At 39.2% G+C, this 17612-nt stretch overlaps 2 long non-coding RNA genes across 2 annotated transcripts; one reads left to right on the top strand and one right to left on the bottom strand.

Annotated features, from left to right (window-relative positions):
* Window positions 1-4414: 4414 nt before the first annotated feature.
* LOC127129039 (uncharacterized) lies at window positions 4415-5200 on the bottom strand. Its single transcript, XR_007806127.1, has 3 exons — window positions 5064-5200; window positions 4867-4957; window positions 4415-4753 (listed from the first exon to the last, which is right to left on the bottom strand). It is a non-coding gene; the product is annotated as an uncharacterized LOC127129039 (long non-coding RNA).
* Window positions 5110-6519, top strand: LOC127129038 (uncharacterized). Its single transcript, XR_007806126.1, has 3 exons — window positions 5110-5249; window positions 5346-5582; window positions 5899-6519. It is a non-coding gene; the product is annotated as an uncharacterized LOC127129038 (long non-coding RNA).
* Window positions 6520-17612: the final 11093 nt, after the last annotated feature.

Raw genomic sequence — 17612 nt, 5'->3', positions numbered from 1 at the left:
GGCTGATGTGGATCCAAATCTCATGATGGAGGACGAAAGTATGGTGTGGACAAGCAATGACGTTGTAATTGTGCTTGAGCATCAGAATGAAAAGATTCCTTTGAGTTATGTTTCTGAAACACATAAAAGGCATGCCGTCCCATTTCAAGCACAGCGTCATATATTGGCTGGCCTTGCTTCAGTGGTAGGTGGTTTAAGTGCACCATATGAGAAGGCTTCACATGCACATGAAAGACACGTTGTGAATTGACTTTGGGCAGCCGGTTGTCACCCATTTGGACCATTTTCAAATACGTCTCGTGTCAGTCAAATGCTCCGTGATGTTGCACTGAGGAACTCAATATATGCTCGTGTGGATTCTGTACTTCGGAAAATTCGTGAAACATCAGAGACCGTCCAAACTTTTGCAGCAGAGTATCTGAAAACCCCCCTTGACGGCCTTGAAGAGCATCTTGTTGGTATGTCTTCATTATTATATGATCATCGTTTAAATGATGCCTTTTTGAACAGTTCAGATATTCTGCAGAGCAACATGTTCACCCAGCAATACGTTGACCATGTTTTGACCAGCGAGAGGGAAAATATGAAATGCTGCAAAATTGAGTACAAGTACCCCGTGCACTCTTCTCAAACGTACATCTATGGGGGAATACTTATTGCTGGATTCTTTGTGTACTTCAAGGTATCTCAGGCCATGTTTATATGGTTGCAGGACATGTTTGGCCAGATGGAGTTAGGATTGGAAGTGCAGCAACACATATAACATGGTGGACATGAAATTGAACATGAGCCAAATTACTTAAAAAATGAAGAAACCAAACAAAAGTATATCAAATCAAAACCTTTGGATGAAGCATCAAAGCCAAATGGGTTAGATTAGGTTTTTGATGGTCAACAAATGGAGAGGTTGACTTTGGTCAAAGTTGACCAAAAAGACAACTGTTGACCAAAGTCAAAAATAGGTCAAAACTTTATTTTTTGGTATTTTCTTTGTAAATGGACAATGTATTGATGATCATGGTGAAATTTAGGGTTTAATGAATTTGGGTTGACTTTGGTCAAAGTTGACCAAAAAGTCAACTGTTGACCAAAGTCAACAATTGGTCAAAAGTGTCAATTTTTTGTGTATTTTTTGTATGGAATCAAATGTAATGAAATAAAATTGAAATGGATTAATAAAATGGTTTGAAGTTGGTTTTCACAATTGGTTTAATCATAACTTGGATGTTTGACTCTTGAAAAGAAAATAACTTGACTGATAATGTGTATGAACAAAACCATGAAATAAGACCGTAAGGTTAGGGTTTTGGCATAGTATCCATGAACCAATAACATGACTGGCAAGTGGCTGGAAACACAAGAAACTTGGTTGTTCAGATGACCCAGACCATAGATGTATCCATAATCACAACACCATGACTTTGGATCAAAACCAATCCTCATATAAAACCAAAGTTAGGTTAGGCCAAGCAGGCCAAACAAACATGAAAAATTCAGGACCAAAATAAGGGTATGACAATCAGCTGGTGGATTCCTGAAGAATAGCCTGAGAAAAATCCTGAAACAGAAAAACTAACCATCCAACAATTTAGCATATGCAGTCAGGAGTGAATGTCACAACATTCCGTTTGACATCCAAGTCCAGAACCATATGCTAAGTCTGCTTGGTTCCTGAAAACAGACTGTGCTAAATTTGCTGTACTGTAAAAGACCAACCAGTCTCTACTTCAGTATCAGCTTACTGGAAGAACTGTCAAGACATCCAGTTTGACAGTTTCACAATGATCTTTTGGCCAGGTCTGTTATGCTTTTGAACTCCAGACTTCACTACATACTGAACTGAAATCATCAGCTTATTAAACAGTATGTACTGTTGTTGATGAATGTCAAAACATTCTGATTGACATTCCAACAGAAGGCTATGTATCAGGTCTGCTATTATCTTGATGAACAGACTGGAATACATGCTTAGTTATGGCAAACATGATTATATCATACAGAAGGAAAACAAACACAGGAAATTGTTAACCCAGTTCAGTCCAACATGACCTACATCTGGGGGCTACCAAGCCAGGAAGAAGATCCACTATTAGCAGTATCAATTCAGAGTTAAACTCACCCGTTTACAACTCATCACTTAATCCCTACCCAATGCAATCTATACCTAGGAACTCCTAGATAGAAACCTCCAGTTTCCATTCCTATCACTACAAATAAAATGTAATGTTACCACACCTTGAACTTGCTTCACAGCTTCATTCAAGAACAAAATCACTCTTGCCTACAGGCTTCGAGTTACAAACACTCTCAGGTTTTACCACTAAGAAACACATGGTAACCTTCCCACAGATTGGGAGGTTTACCTTACACACACCCCTAAAAATTCATTCTAAGAGGCTTACAAAAACTAGGTTACAATCAGCTATTTATAACCTAATCACCCAACTGGATTTGGGCCTTCAGAAATTGCAGCAGACTTGTTCTTTGCTGTTACAACTTCAGCAGAAAAATTCTGCTACAAACAAGGTCTTCAAGTTCCTAATCTCTCTCCATATATATCTCCATATTTAGAGCCTATATATATATTCTGAATTAGTCTTCAAGACCTCCACAAGGGAGTTAGGATATTCACCAGATATCCTTGCGGATCCCATGACATATACTGAATTAATTAATTCAGTTTCCTACACATGTGCGATGTCACAGACCTGATGTCGTGACATCGTACATGACATGTTGGTCCAGATGTTGAACTTCTTCAACCCAACATATTAAAACAACAGAGGTGATTACATTATTTGTTTTCTAAAATTAATGCCAATCCTGAGGTATTAACATGGACCTTGTGATTGCTCAAGCTACAAACAAAAGATGTTAGTGACATATTTTTGTGCTTTTGGTTAATAAAAAAAATGAGAAAAGCAATGATATTCAAGTCAAGCATGCTTGGTGATCTCAAACCACTCAGAAGAGATCTCACCCAAAGGCAAAGGGAACCAAGATGCTAATGATCCTTGAGGCTATGCAAATGCAATGTTATGATGCCATGAGGGATCTTAGGGAAAAAATTGGGGTCTTACAGTGACATATAATTTTCATCATAACTTTCAAGTCACTAGAGGAGAGTCTTTGTTGTTGTTTCTTGTAATGATGATGAGGACCTTATCAATCGTTCGATTTGAATTGCACTAAAGTCTATAAATGAAGGTGAATACAATGAGCAACTGGGTCAAGCATCTCGTACCCAAAGATATTCAGAAAGGGGGTAGGAATTCTCCAGTCATATTCCTTCTCCATTTCTTAAGGATCGTATCGCACAACTTGAATGATGATTGATAAGTTATTGATATAGTATTTTCTTATTGCATGATGCTTTGTAAAGAGAGAGACTTGCCAATCGTTTGATTTGAACTGTGCTAAAGTCTATGAATAGAGGTGAATACGATAAGCAACTGGGTCATTAGTCCAATACCCAAAGATATTCAAAATGGGGGTAAGAATTCTCCAGTCTCATTCATTCTCTATTACTTAAGGCTCATGCCACACAATTCTAGCTTTGATTTAGCAAGCTCTTGAAGATGCCATCTTTGATGTACTTTGTATTATCCACTGCTTGGTATGACTGAGGATGCCTTGATTGAGAATCTGACTTAAGGCTTGGAGCTCCACAGCTTATAGAAAAAGTCTTATTAAGTGACCAAGGGTCTTTTGGTCACTCAATTTAGACTGTGGGGTTATACAATAACAAATGATTTAAATTATCAAAATTACTTTTGATCAATTTGAATCAGAGGGTTTTATTTAATTTGAGGAAACTAGGTTAAAACTTAATCTAATGGTTATAATTAATCAAATACTATACCTAAGGGAACATGCAATTGGTCATGGCTTGATTAAAAAATCTATGTCAAGATCTAAACCTAAAGGAACATGTACTTATGGCTAAAATGACAAACATAATCCCTAAGGGGTAAAATGGTCATTATGTGAAAATTAGGACCGAAGTTTCTAAAAAAAATAGTTAGCTAAAAACTAAATAATCCTAATTATTTATTATGCAAAATAAATCCAATTATTTTAATCTTCTAATCAAATCTAACAAGTGGCCTAATTGAGACATTAGAACAAAATTAATTTCTAGTGAATATTCTAATTAACATAGTTAATCATGATTAGCTTTAATCAAACCTAAAATTCAATTAATCAAATCATAAATCAATTCCTAATTCTAAAATCTAATCAAGCTAATTAATTATTAATTAACCTAATCCAACTAACGAATTGAAATAAAAAGCTAAAAGAGGGTTCAGAACTTGGACTGGGTGGTGTGTACTAAAAAATGGGGTGCAGGCCCGAACACAATAGAGCCCATACTCAAGCTAATTAGAATCTAAATCATATGGGGTGTAATGTATCATGGAACAGGTGCGAGAGCAAATGGAGTATGCTTGGGCCTTAAGCCCAAGCGTCACATGGTCATCCAGTCCAACAACTCACAATATAAACAAAGGCGATGCACCATTCAACTCCACCGTTTCACCTTTTCATCACTTTAACCTTCAATATCCAAACACTTTTCGTAATTTCTATATTTAATATCCAAACACTCATAAAAAATATTAACCAAACGGAAACAAATTTGGAACGAGCTTAAACGTCATCACGTTGTTTGGATCGCGTCCATCATCGTCTTCGTCATCACTTCAAAATGCTCAAGCTCTCGCTTTCTGAGTCCATTGAAATCTAACACACGCTGGAACAAGGAACAATTTGGATTCGTTCAGGATCGACGTTAATTAAAGAAATAAGAAGTTTTAGAATACTCAACAAATTGATTTATAGGTGTGCACGACATCAGATTCGAACCTAAGCTTTGACGCAAAATCCTTGAATTCGCCATTCATCCTTACCGAGAACTATGAGAGAATTCAACTCCATAAGCTTCACTAAATTGAATCTGAGCCATCGAAATTAATTATCCGTCTTCACCAAAACAGAATCGAAAAAAGGCACGGTCGTGTGCAACATTGAAGTGAAAATTGAAATGAAATGGGAAGACTAACCGAAATGCACCGCAGTTGAGCAACTACAAACAAAAACCGGATAAAACTTGAATCATGATGATACTATTCATTCTGGCATCTTCCTCTTCATCACGGTGTTCGCATTCTTGCTTCGGCTCGACCAAAAGGAGCAAACCGATTACCGCAGAGGTGTGTTCAATGCTTTGACTCATGATATCACCATAGGTACGAAACTGATCCTCACCTCGTTTATTCCTTCCTCTTGCACATAGGTATGATTTGGATCTTGTGATTTGGATCTTGTGACTACCACCGTGATAGGTTGTGGTTGCTTATGAAGAATCCCATAATTTGTAGAATGAAGGTTGTAGACGTGGAGTTTTGGCTACCTGATTGGGACTGGTTCGGTTACAGGTGGTCCTGAGAGTGCCACAAATGTGAAATGATTGAGAGTTTGCAGAATGATGAAAGAGAACTGATGCAGAAGGATAAATTTGAGGAAGCATAAAGAAGATGAAGGAATTGCATAATGAGCATCTCCCTCTGAATTGCAATCAGGTTCGTTTATATATCCTACAGAGTTTGTTATAAATGCTAATGAAATTAAGGTGAAATGGAAATGTTAGTTGCAAATGTATTATTTGGTTAGTTTGTGTAAGACCCCAATTTTGACCCTAAGATCCATCATTCAATCTCATCAAATGCATTAACATTGGGATCATACCTTGACATTCTCCTTACCCCTCTTTCAGTGGGTTTGTTTTGGGAGCGATCACCAAGCACCTTGTGATTGTATCATACTTGTATATTATCATTTTTTTTACTAACCAAAATACCAAAAATAAGTCTTTGCATTTGCCTAACTCTTTTGTAGGTAGGGCATGATCATCATTGATCTATCAAGTTCACATCTAGGATTTAAGACCCTCATGACTAAGAACACAAACCAAGGAAGGATCTGCAATGTCTCTAAGCATCATATATGAGTCCCAATGATATTTACATGTTATTCTGATTAAGATTTCTTCAAGAGTTTGGAGTTGGTTTGCCTTGGAAACCCTAGTTTGTTTGGGTATCTTGAGTAACTTCTTCAACAAGTTTCTTCACCAATTGATCAAATCTCTCAAGGGACACTTAAACATTCATCATCTTATGCATATATGATCTACCATGAGCCTAAAAAGTCAAGAGAATTGCATGTTAGCAAGTTGGTTGGTGGTGATTGGCCAGATGAATTCATCTAATCAAAGTTGGATCTCCCTAGACCCTATCTCCTACAATTTTCATTATATGAAAATGATTCAAAGAGAAAAGTTTCTCTAAATGACATTCCAAACAAATTTCATGTTGAGGTCTAGAGCTAATTTTTCTTGGAAAGTAATTTTCTATGTTGAAACATTATAGGTTATTTTATCTAAACCCTAATTTGAAAGTCAACTTCCCAAGGCCATAACTTGCTCAATTTTTATGAGATAAAATATTTTCAAATTTCACAATCAAATTCAAGATGTCTACTTAAACTTTGATGTTTGGAGTGAGAGATAAATCAACTTTTATGAGCATGTGATATGAGGATATATTATAGGTCATTTTGGACCAATACCATTGAACAAGTGATTTTCCTCAACTTCAAAAATGCATAACTCACTCATTATAAATCCAAATGATGTCACATTGGTGACCATTTTTAAGGTCTTTGAAAGATATTAAAGTTTGATGAAGACACTTTTCTCATTTGGAGCTCACATAAAAAGTTAAGCAAGACGGAATAATGAAGTATATGACTTGACACTTAGAAATTTTTTCAACATGTTGAAGTTTCCAAACTTCCACCTCAAAATTCACCATGATACAAGTTCCAAATGGAAAGGTGTTCAGCATAAGACTTTCTCCTCTTGATCTAAGCTTTCCAAAGAGTACTAATTCATTGATTTTGGACAAGGTTTGATAGGGCTACACATGGTTTTAAGGCCTGTATCATTTGGAAAAATCAAATCTTCAAGTGATCATGTAAATTTGCCTTGCCATTCAAGCTTCATTCAAACCTCAGCACAATTTATTTTGGACCTAATTGCATTGCTTCATGGGCCTACACACGCCCATGCAAGCATGGACATGGCATTGCTAAAAGCGAACAAAATTTCAAGTGTGCAAATAACATTCCATTTTGCTAAAAATAGAGACCCTCTGTGCTCATTTCAAAGGATCCTTGTGCGCCAGCTTTGCCTCCATACTTGAAACCCTCACATTTGAAAGGAAAACTTGAGAATTTTCATTTGAAAATTGAGTTTGAATCTCACTATTTAGAGATTCAAAAACTCCAGAATCCAAAGCTTTGTACCAATCCTAAGCCACTTCTGCAAGCTATTGGAGCAAGATCAAACACGATTTGAAGCAAGAGAGATCAAGTTCTGCACAACATTGAAGGTATTTTCCAGATTTTTTCTTCTCTTCGATTCTCACTCAATTCTCATCAATTCTCTTAGATCTTTGGTTGTCCGAAGTCCTACCAATGTAGGCAATAAGATTGAGTTGCTTTGAGGTCAAATCGAAGCAACTCAGTTGACACACCTCAAAATTCAACTCCACATATCTCTCTATATATTTGGAGTTAGTTAAAATTGAGGTGATATTCGTGATCTACGTCATTTTGTCTTTCAGATCATGTCCTTTTTCTTCATTTAAGTCATGGTGATGATTGAACCAGTCCGACCAGGGTCATCGGAGAAGATGACCGGTCTTTGGCTCTGGCAGTGATATGGCACGGTTCAGAACCATTGATTTGGTTTAAAATGTTTTAATCATAAGCGTTGGTTTGGATGACCATTGTTGTGGCACACTGACTAAAGACCATCGTGGATTGCGTGTTTCAGACCACTTGATATGCCACCTCAATTAATGAGTGAGATCAAGTGGTCCATGTTTTTTTTGATTTTTTGATTTTAGTTTTTATTCCTTTGATTTTCATTAATTCATATTAATTTTAATATTGATCCAAAAAATATGAGAGTTTCACCAAAAAAATTTAAATAAAATCTTCTTTTATTTTCTGAATTAAAATTATTTTTTGGATCATTATTAATATTTTTCATGATTTAATTGATTTTGTGAATATTTTTAATTGTTTAAAAATACTTTTAAGTTTCCAAAAATTCTGAGAATTTTTCTCTAAGGTCCTTTGACCTTGTTTGACCTATGATAAATCTCATGGACATTTCTTTGATGTTTTGATGAGGTTTTAGGAAATTGACCAACCATATTTAATTTAATGTATTATTTTTAGTATTTTTAATTGAATAAATGTCAAATAAATTGTGTAGAGTCATTTTGATTGACTTTGAAAGTTTGACATGTGTTGTTGGGCCTTGGTCAAGGTTGATTTGACTTTGTTAAGTTAAGATCATTGAATTTAGGTGTACATTCCATCTCCCAAAATGAATGAATGATCTTAACTCGGCAAAAGTCATTCTTTGTCCAATTTGAGTTTGATCCATGCCCCCCCCCCCTCTTCATCTCATTCCCTTTCTTTATGCATTCATGTCATGAACCTATGATATCTCAATATCCTAAGGCTAGTTGATTGCAAAATCAACATAAGTATGGATGAGATTAGGCCCCCACTTTTGCATATTCTTTTTGTGTTGTTTCTATTTATTTTTGTTTCAAATTGGTCAGGGGCCCTTTTGCCTTGGAAAATTATAAAGTTACCTCATGAAGAGTTAGCTGCACCCATAATGTTTCATGAGCATAGTTCATTATACTATGTCTCTAACATGCATTAACACCAAAATTCTATTGTCCGACCTCAAATAGTTATGACTTCTATATAAGTCCAATTACGATTGCTTAACATAGGACTAAATTTTTGACACAAAAGGCATAACATTCTAGTTAGTGAGATTGTAAGTCTCCCCTCTTTCATGGTATTTGTCACATTACGCGAAAAACCGGCGGGAAACGAAAACAACAGAGCCGCCACCGTGCGTTATCTATCCCAAAAGAGAGAAAGGAAACGCTCGAAGAGAATGGGATCGGGAGTCGGTTATGCGAAGGGAAGGTATTAGCACCCCTACGCATCCGTCGTACTCGACGGGATCCATGCATAATAGGAAGGAAAATGGTTGCTAAAACACTGCTCACACACACATACTGGCTGGAAGAGACACAAGAAAACAAATGAGACTGACTCGGCAGGATATCGCGTCTTGGGCCTACTTAGTCTATCAAGCATAGACATCAGAGTCGAAGTAGTTCGGACTGGGGAAAACACATGCTCGCTAGGATGTCGCATCCTATGCATACGTATCCATGCCAAACAAAACAACACAAACACGGGCAAACATGGGACCCGAATTCCAATCACTGTACTTATATCAGCGCCCGAACCAAAACACACACAAAGAGGCAAACGTGGGACACGAATGCCAATCACTGGACTTATATCGACGCCCGAACCAACAAACCCACACTGGAACCCGAATGCCAATCACTGGACTTACATCAGCTTCCAAGCACACAATAACTCACACAAAAGGAGACAAAACAAAAGACACAAAGGTTGCCCGGAGAGATCAACTCAATCTCCTGCCTACGTACCTCATCTGGTATGAGGATCAGGGCGACGTAGTTCCCCTACGCAGGGAAAAAGGACTAGCCTAACCAGATAACAAAGGGAGACACAACTAGGGAGACTACGACTCGAGCCTAGATGTTATCATGCAAATCAGCCCTAAGTCAAGGTTTCTAGCTAACTTGCACAGGGAGCAAGCCTATCCTATTCAGCACAGGTAAACAACAAAGCAAACAATCACAAATAGCACACACTATATGCACACAAGTGAGGCTCAAACAAGGGTGAGGCTGCAAGAGCAAGCCAACTGTACAGGGTGAGTTTTGCTCTTAACCACTGACATTGAGAGTCAGGGTGAAGCAGATGAAAGGTGAGTGAAGATAAGACTTCACAGCTCTTATCCCTGGCCAGGGAGAGCTTCAGACAATGAAGTGTGGGTTCAGAAAGTGGGAACCCTTCTACACTTAGACACTGACTCAACTGTACACTGTACAAGATCTTGGGTTAGTATCCCAATGCATCAACACAGTGGTGTGAGCAGAGGGATGACTCAACAGAATACCAGGGGATGGATTGCACATCCCTTGGGTTCTGCCAATTGCCTTATCAAAGGACTTTTCCTGCTTGGGGACAAAAATAAACAAGCACAAGCATTGCCTCTTAAGGAGGACTTCAGACAGGTGCCTAGCCAAGTAACAGACCAGGTCTTCCAGACTACATGGAGAAGAAGTCATTATACCTCAAATGCTAATGCTATCAAGCAAAGAAAAGCAAGTTCTCAATAGAACTAAAGCAACTAAGGTACCTGAAATCAATCCAATATAATCAGTACTCAGACAAACCAACATTAAACAGCAAAAGGTTAACAGTTAATCTGTACAGTCAAACACAATCACAATGCACAAAGGTGCAAGCCCTGGGGCACAAGGACGAGTTTTAGAACCTACAAAACAAACCAATGATTAGTCATAAACAAACAAGAAAGCAACTCCAAATGAGGCACACCATCAAGCATAAGCACTTGTGCTATTAACCTGAAACACAACTCAAAAGTGAGAGCACAAACCACTAGTCCAAGACTAGGGCCAAAATGAGATCAAATCATCAAAACAGAACATGAAACTTATCAAAAATCAAGATCAAACAATTAAGAATCAAATCCAATTGGTCTCATGTTCATATCATTCATCAATATCATTTCATGAACAAAATAGCACCAAACATGCAATCTAGAACCTCAAAGAAGTCAACAGATTGGCTCAACTCAAATCCAATCACAAACATTTCAATAAATCCTCAAATAAATCATGATCAAAAATCATCTACAGCATGATAAGCATACCAAATTTCAGCTCATTTGGATCAAGGGAAGTAGGTTAATGAAATTCGAAAAGTCAAGGCAAGTTCAAGCAAGCTCATACAAAGCATCAAAACATGCATCAACTTCAACCAATCATAAAACAGTGAAAAAACATGATAAATGAATGAGATCAAAGCCATGGCAACCTACAAGATGTTTAGAATTCACATGCCAAATTTCAAGTTCATCCAATAAACCATAAGGATTTCCCAAATCAAATGAAAACATGACTCACAAAAAGTCAACAATTGGTCAAACAGGGGAGAAATTACCAAACAAATTGAAAATGAACTCAATAAATCCAGAAAAATTCACATGTATTCTCAACATCCATATGATCCATCATGCAAAAATCCAGCTTAATCCAAAGTCCACAAGCATGGAAAATAAAATCATGAAGTTGCACAATGAATGGCATGGCATAAAGTGTAACACCTTCAAAGATCATGTCATATCTCTCAATCCAGGAACTCAAAAATTACAAACCACATATCAAAATGCTCCTTAAGATGTGTCGAACATGCTTGCAAAGTTTCAAAAATTTCTAATGAAATCTCATCATTTCATGAACAAAAGAGTGAGTATGGTGCACAAAAGGACACATTCAAACAATTCCTAGGCATTTTCAAAATCCACACGTGCACAAAATTATTAAAAATAACCATAAAATCCAGCACATGATAAGGAGAATGGCACAAAAAATTGCATCAAATTTGGATCAAAATTGAAGGAGATATGGATTTTTAATCATGGAGAGAAAATAAAAAAAAGATGAAACAAAGGTGATGAACATATGGACATGTGAAGGAAAATAATGCAAAACAAATACATCACACAGAATCGAACCGTGTCCAAAACCAATATAAAGCGCCACTTAGTGAAACGCTGCGTTTCACTAAGTGATGTGTCAGCGCGTGATAGGCTTCATGAGCCACAAACAACCAAACCGTGCCAAGGGCATGCAATCAAGATTAAACACGATCTGGAATGGATTTTTTCAAATTGTTCATCGTGTTCTTCAGGTTTTTCCAGGTGATGAACGAAACTTCACAGAAATTCAAGAAAAGCATACCAATGGAATCATCACACATCACACATCACATATCCAATCTTCAATTAACCTAATTCTACTCCTATCAACCAGATCGAGCACAAGAAAGTTTCTAGGTCAAAATTCAAAACAGCATAACTAATTGAATATTGCATGAAATCGATAGGTTCAAAGCTTAGTGTTCATGTCATGAAGAGATCTACAAGATGCACCTACTAATTGCATGAAATGTAATGGTCGAAATCTGACCTTTGAAGAACAACAGCAATGGAATCTTCAGCTTCAGAGCTTTACAGGTGAAAACAGAAGTTCATCAATGCTTCAATGGATGAATGAAGTGAAGATCATGGCTCAATTATGCTCCAGTTCCACGAAATCTCCAACTATTTTGTGAATCTTTAAGTTCCAACAGTTGCAATTTCCACTGATTTTGCTCGAAAAATGCTTCAACAGATCATCACTTGTGCATGAATTGGTGATTGGAATAGAGTACCTACAAGAAGAATCAAGGTTCGAAGCAAAAAGTTGAAGAAAAGTTCTTGAGGATTTGAGAGAATTTTGTGATTTTTTGTGTTTGGATCTGAAAAAGTGAATGTGATTAGGAGAAACAGTTATGATTATGAACTTTATACCATGTGCTAATCAACTTGTTAATCAAGATTAGGCAAATATGAGTGGATTAATGAAATGCCATTTTCAAGTAACTTGGCCAAAATGCCCTTTTGCCAATGCAGCCAATGTAACAGTGCAAGAACCATTCAAGCAAGTCCAAAATGATGTTTATGATGTGTTAGAACTGGTTTGGAGTGCAAATGCCATGTATTTCTCAAAATCACCTTTTTTCCCACCAAAATACAAATTAGTCCACTTGAAAAATGCCATTTTGATGTGTTGATTTTTGAGGAAATGTAATGATGCAATGTGATAGTACATGTCAAATGTGACTTGCTCAAAAAAGAATCACCCAATTTGGCCAAATGGTTCATGAGATATGGTCCCTTGAAGTTCAACATTTTCTGAAAATGATTTGATCGTAACTTGCCAACCACACATGAGAATTTCATGTTCTTGGACTTTTGGGAAAGGTGAGAACAAGATCTTCAACTTTCATGTTGGACAAAATTCTATTTGAAGCTTGTATGATGAAGTAATTTTGAGGAGAAGAACTTTCCATTTTAGGCAGTTTGAAATTACAAGTCACCTGCTATTTTTGGAAACTTTTTATCTGACCTCAAATTCTTCAACCTTGATCTTTGAAATGTCAAATGAGACTTATATGGACATGAATGAGGCCTTTCAACCCATCTCACACCTTCCAATCCATAAAATCAGACACAGTTGACCACAGTTGACTTTCTAGGGTTTCTAATGCAATTCAGCTTGACTGTTGAGCTTTGATCATCCAATCTTTGGCCAAACCACTTCAAAATGATCCTTAGACCATGTGAACTTGATAACCCAACCCTAGGGCCTTGTCTCCATGGAAATGGCACTTGCTTGCTTGTTTGACCTGATCTCCTGACCAGTTTGACCTAATTTGTCTGAGGAACTTGCACTTGGGCAATTGACCATGCAATGCTATGCAATGGACTTTGTTATGTTAATGACCTAAAATGAAATGAATGTAAAAAAGGTAGGTGCAAATTTGAGGTGCTACAGCTGCCCCTATTCAATCAACTGGGAACCCGAACGGATGAGAGCAACGACTGTCAGACTTTCAGGGTAAACAGGGATTGAATACCAAGAACCGTAGAAATTTGCACTGCTGGGAATTTTTCTGTTTTCTTTCTTTTCAAAGGTACGATCACATCCAGACATCGACACACGACGACTGGGATCAGAAATCTCAACTAGATGCCGACGGACAACTAGGAAAAACTCAACGTTTACCAAGACCAACAGAGAGGTAAATCAACTGGGGACGACCAGGAAGGACTCTACTGGGGACGACCAGGAAAAACTCAACGTTTACCAAGACCAACAGAGAGGTAGCCAGACATCAACGGATGAATGGGAAGATTCGACCAGACGTCAACGGACGAAAGGGAGAAGCTCGACGTTTATCGACACCAACGGAGAAGGAGAATCAACTGGGGACGACCAGGAAAACTCGACCAGACGTCATCGGACGAAAGGGAGAAGCTCGACGTTTATCGACACCAACGGAGAAGGAGAATCAACTGGGGTCGACCAGGAAAACTCGACCAGACGTCAACGGACGAAAGGGAGACCACAACCGGAAACCGAATAAGACGTCTATTGGGGATTCTGGCTGGGAATCGACCAGACATTAATAAATGACTGGGAATAGGGTGTACAATCAGACGTCATCGGACGAATAGGAAAAACTCGACGTTTATCGAAACCAACGGAGAGGTAAATCCGCGTGGGAAACGATACAACTAGACGTCATCGGACGAATAGGAAAAACTCGACGTTTATCGACACCAACGGAGGGGAGGAAACTCTGAGGGGAATCATCTGGTATTACCAAATGATCTGTGAGGAATAAGCAACTATACGTCATCGGACGCACAGGAAAAACTCGACGTTTATCGAAACCAACGGAGAGGAGGATATCTTCTGGGGATAATGAACACAACCAAATCATCAACGGATGATCGGGAAAAACTCGACGTTTATCGACACCAACGGAGAGGAGAATCAACTTCACTAGGGAAGGAGGACGACGTTACGAACATCGAAAGATGATGTTTACAGACATCAAAAGAAGACTAGACACTTACGCATGACTGGGAAAGCACCGAAAGATGGTGTTTACTGACACCGAAGAAGACCAGACACTTACGCATGATTGGGAAATCACCGAAAGATGGTGTTTACTGACACCGAAGAAGACCAGACACTTACGCATGACTGGGAAATCACCGAAAGATGGTGTTTACCGACACCAATGAATACCAGACACTTACGCATGACTGGGAAATCACCGAAAGATGGTGTTTACCGACACCAAAGAAACAACACACGCGGGTGCTGACGGGATACTAACATCTACAAGATGACAGGGCAAGGCTAAACACTTGCAGGGGGTCTCACTGGGGAGAAACAGGCTTTCCTTTCACTAACGGATGAGGAAATAAACCTCTGTGGGGATTGTCAATCATCAAATGTTGACCGGAGCGACTGTAGCAATGTGCTGTACAGGTTGAACAAAGATCCGCTTCTGCCGGGGATACGGTCTGATAAGTTTCGAACACATGAATGCATATGTTTGAACTTTCCCATGGCGTAATGCTCCATTTCAAATGGAAATGCTACGCGATTTGAGGATGCAATGATCACTATATGCAAAAATGCAACACTGGCTAGGGAGCCAAAAGATCAGATACTCCAACTCTGTGGGGAGACTCTGCTTGAAGAATACTCTGCGGGAAGAGCCTTATTGGGGAATGCTTTGCCGAGAAAGCACCGACTTCTCACTCATGCTGGAGAAACAAGACTGTTGCCAGGGAAAGGATAGACTCCACCGGGGACAACCTCTTCCAAATCTAATCCACTCGGGGACTCCGCTTGGGAAGCAATCAATACCCCGCTGGGGAAGATAAACCAGGCAACTCCTCTCTGGGGATTAATCAACACTGTTCCACCGGGGACAGTAAACCAGGCCAATCTCTGGTGAAAATACTCCCTGAGGAGTAACAAGACGACTTTACCGGGGAATGATAAAGCGACTTCACTGGGGAAGACCCATCCAAACCTCAGGTAGGATAAACTCTGCTTTGGGGAATAACTGCTACTCCGTTGGGGACGACCCACGCAATCCCCAAGTAGGATAGATTTAGCTGGGGATGCAAATATCAATCTGCTAGGGACACTCATCCAATCCACTAGTAGGATGAACTCTGTTGGAGAAATATTTCTTTGAAACCCGTTCCACTCGGGGAGCTTGCTGAGGAAAATCAACACCAATCTCTACTCGGGAGATCTGCTAGGGAAATCCACCCTGCTGGGGATACCACACCTCTCTGCTGAGGAAGAGCAACACTCTAGTGGGGAAACCACTACATCAGACCCTGTGCTGGGGGGAAACATCCACAACTCTGCTGAGGATGAGCGCTCACGGCCACGCTGGGGATAACAGTATCACAAACCCGACTGCTGGGGAACAACATTCCATTGACAAACTCCTCTGGGGAAACCCTCTTGGGGAAAACACTTGCCAGGCACTCAGCGGGGACCTCAACTGGGGAACTCTGCAAACACAGACCTGCTGGGGATAAGCAATCCTCAAATCTGCTGAGGAAAGAAGGTACTATCCACAGACACCTCTGCAGGGGAACCTAGCTCTGACAGCTCCCAAACTTGCTTAGGAAAAGTATCTGCTGAGGAGCGCTTACAGATGACGACCTGCAAAACAGCACAACACAATGCCCCAGGGGTACATGGACAAGACACGCTCAAGTGTCCTCAACATTCAAAGTGATTTTCAAATGTTTTATCTTCCTGCAAGTTATTGTTTAGCCTTCATGTTTTATTATATGCAATGTTTACCAAAAATTCGGACGTTTTCGCAAACAAAACAGTAAAATAAAAACAAGAGAGCTATTTATCTGAATAACGACCTTTATTGATTGAAAATGTGCCTGAAAAGGCAAGTACATTGGGAAGCAATTCCTAGAAAGAGGTAATTGCGCACAAAAGGAAAAAATCTATCCTAATGGCAATGTGAATACGGCATCCACTATTTCCCAATTCTGTTATAACTCACAGATCATCAATTTTCCTCCCAACTCCTTGTTTTCTGAGAAGAATGACTGGACCGATCACCTCTTTCAAGATGGCAGCTAACGAAGCGCGATGAAGTACAGATAACTCAGATCGTAGTCTTCGCTTTAATCCCTCTTTTGGCTGGATCGCCCTTTCGGGTTTTCAATCCACCGGGATACCCATTTTTGCCTAAGCCGCCCTTGCGGGTTTTCGACTTACCGGGTGTACAAATTCTTTTCATTTTACATCCCTAATTTTTGCCCGAACCTTTTCTTTCTGTTTTTTTTTTGGTTCGCCGGGATGCCCTTTTTTGCCTGGACTCTTTTATTCTTTTTGTCCAGCGGGTCAATTTACGCGAAGTATTTTTTGACTACATCTGAGTTAACAGGGGACGGAAAATCTTCACCATCCATAGTTGTAAGCATCAAGGCTCCACCGGAGAAGACCTTCTTAACAACATATGGACCTTCGTAGTTAGGAGTCCACTTGCCCCTGTTATCTGTACCGGGAGGAAGGATCCTCTTCAGAACTAGATCACCAGTCTGAAACGTCCGAGGACGCACTTTCTGATCAAAGGCTCGCTTCATCCTTCTCTGATATAACTGCCCATGGCACACAGCTGCTAGCCGTCTCTCTTCGATAAGGCTTAACTCATTAAACCTTGTACGAATCCACTCGGCTTCGTCCAGCTTGACATCCAACAATACCCTCAGAGAAGGGATCTCCACTTCAACAGGTAGGACTGCTTCCATACCATACACAAGGGAGTACGGGGTTGCCCCGGTCGACGTACGTACTGAGGTACGATACCCATGCAAAGCGAAAGGCAGCATCTCATGCCAACCCTTATACGTCACGACCATCTTCTGCACAATC

This window comes from Lathyrus oleraceus, chromosome 3, assembly GCF_024323335.1.
Source record: "Lathyrus oleraceus cultivar Zhongwan6 chromosome 3, CAAS_Psat_ZW6_1.0, whole genome shotgun sequence".
In the NCBI taxonomy this organism is placed as follows: Eukaryota; Viridiplantae; Streptophyta; class Magnoliopsida; order Fabales; family Fabaceae; genus Lathyrus; species Lathyrus oleraceus.
Note: the sequence above shows the minus strand (reverse complement) of the source record. Positions and strands in the feature narration are given on the sequence as shown.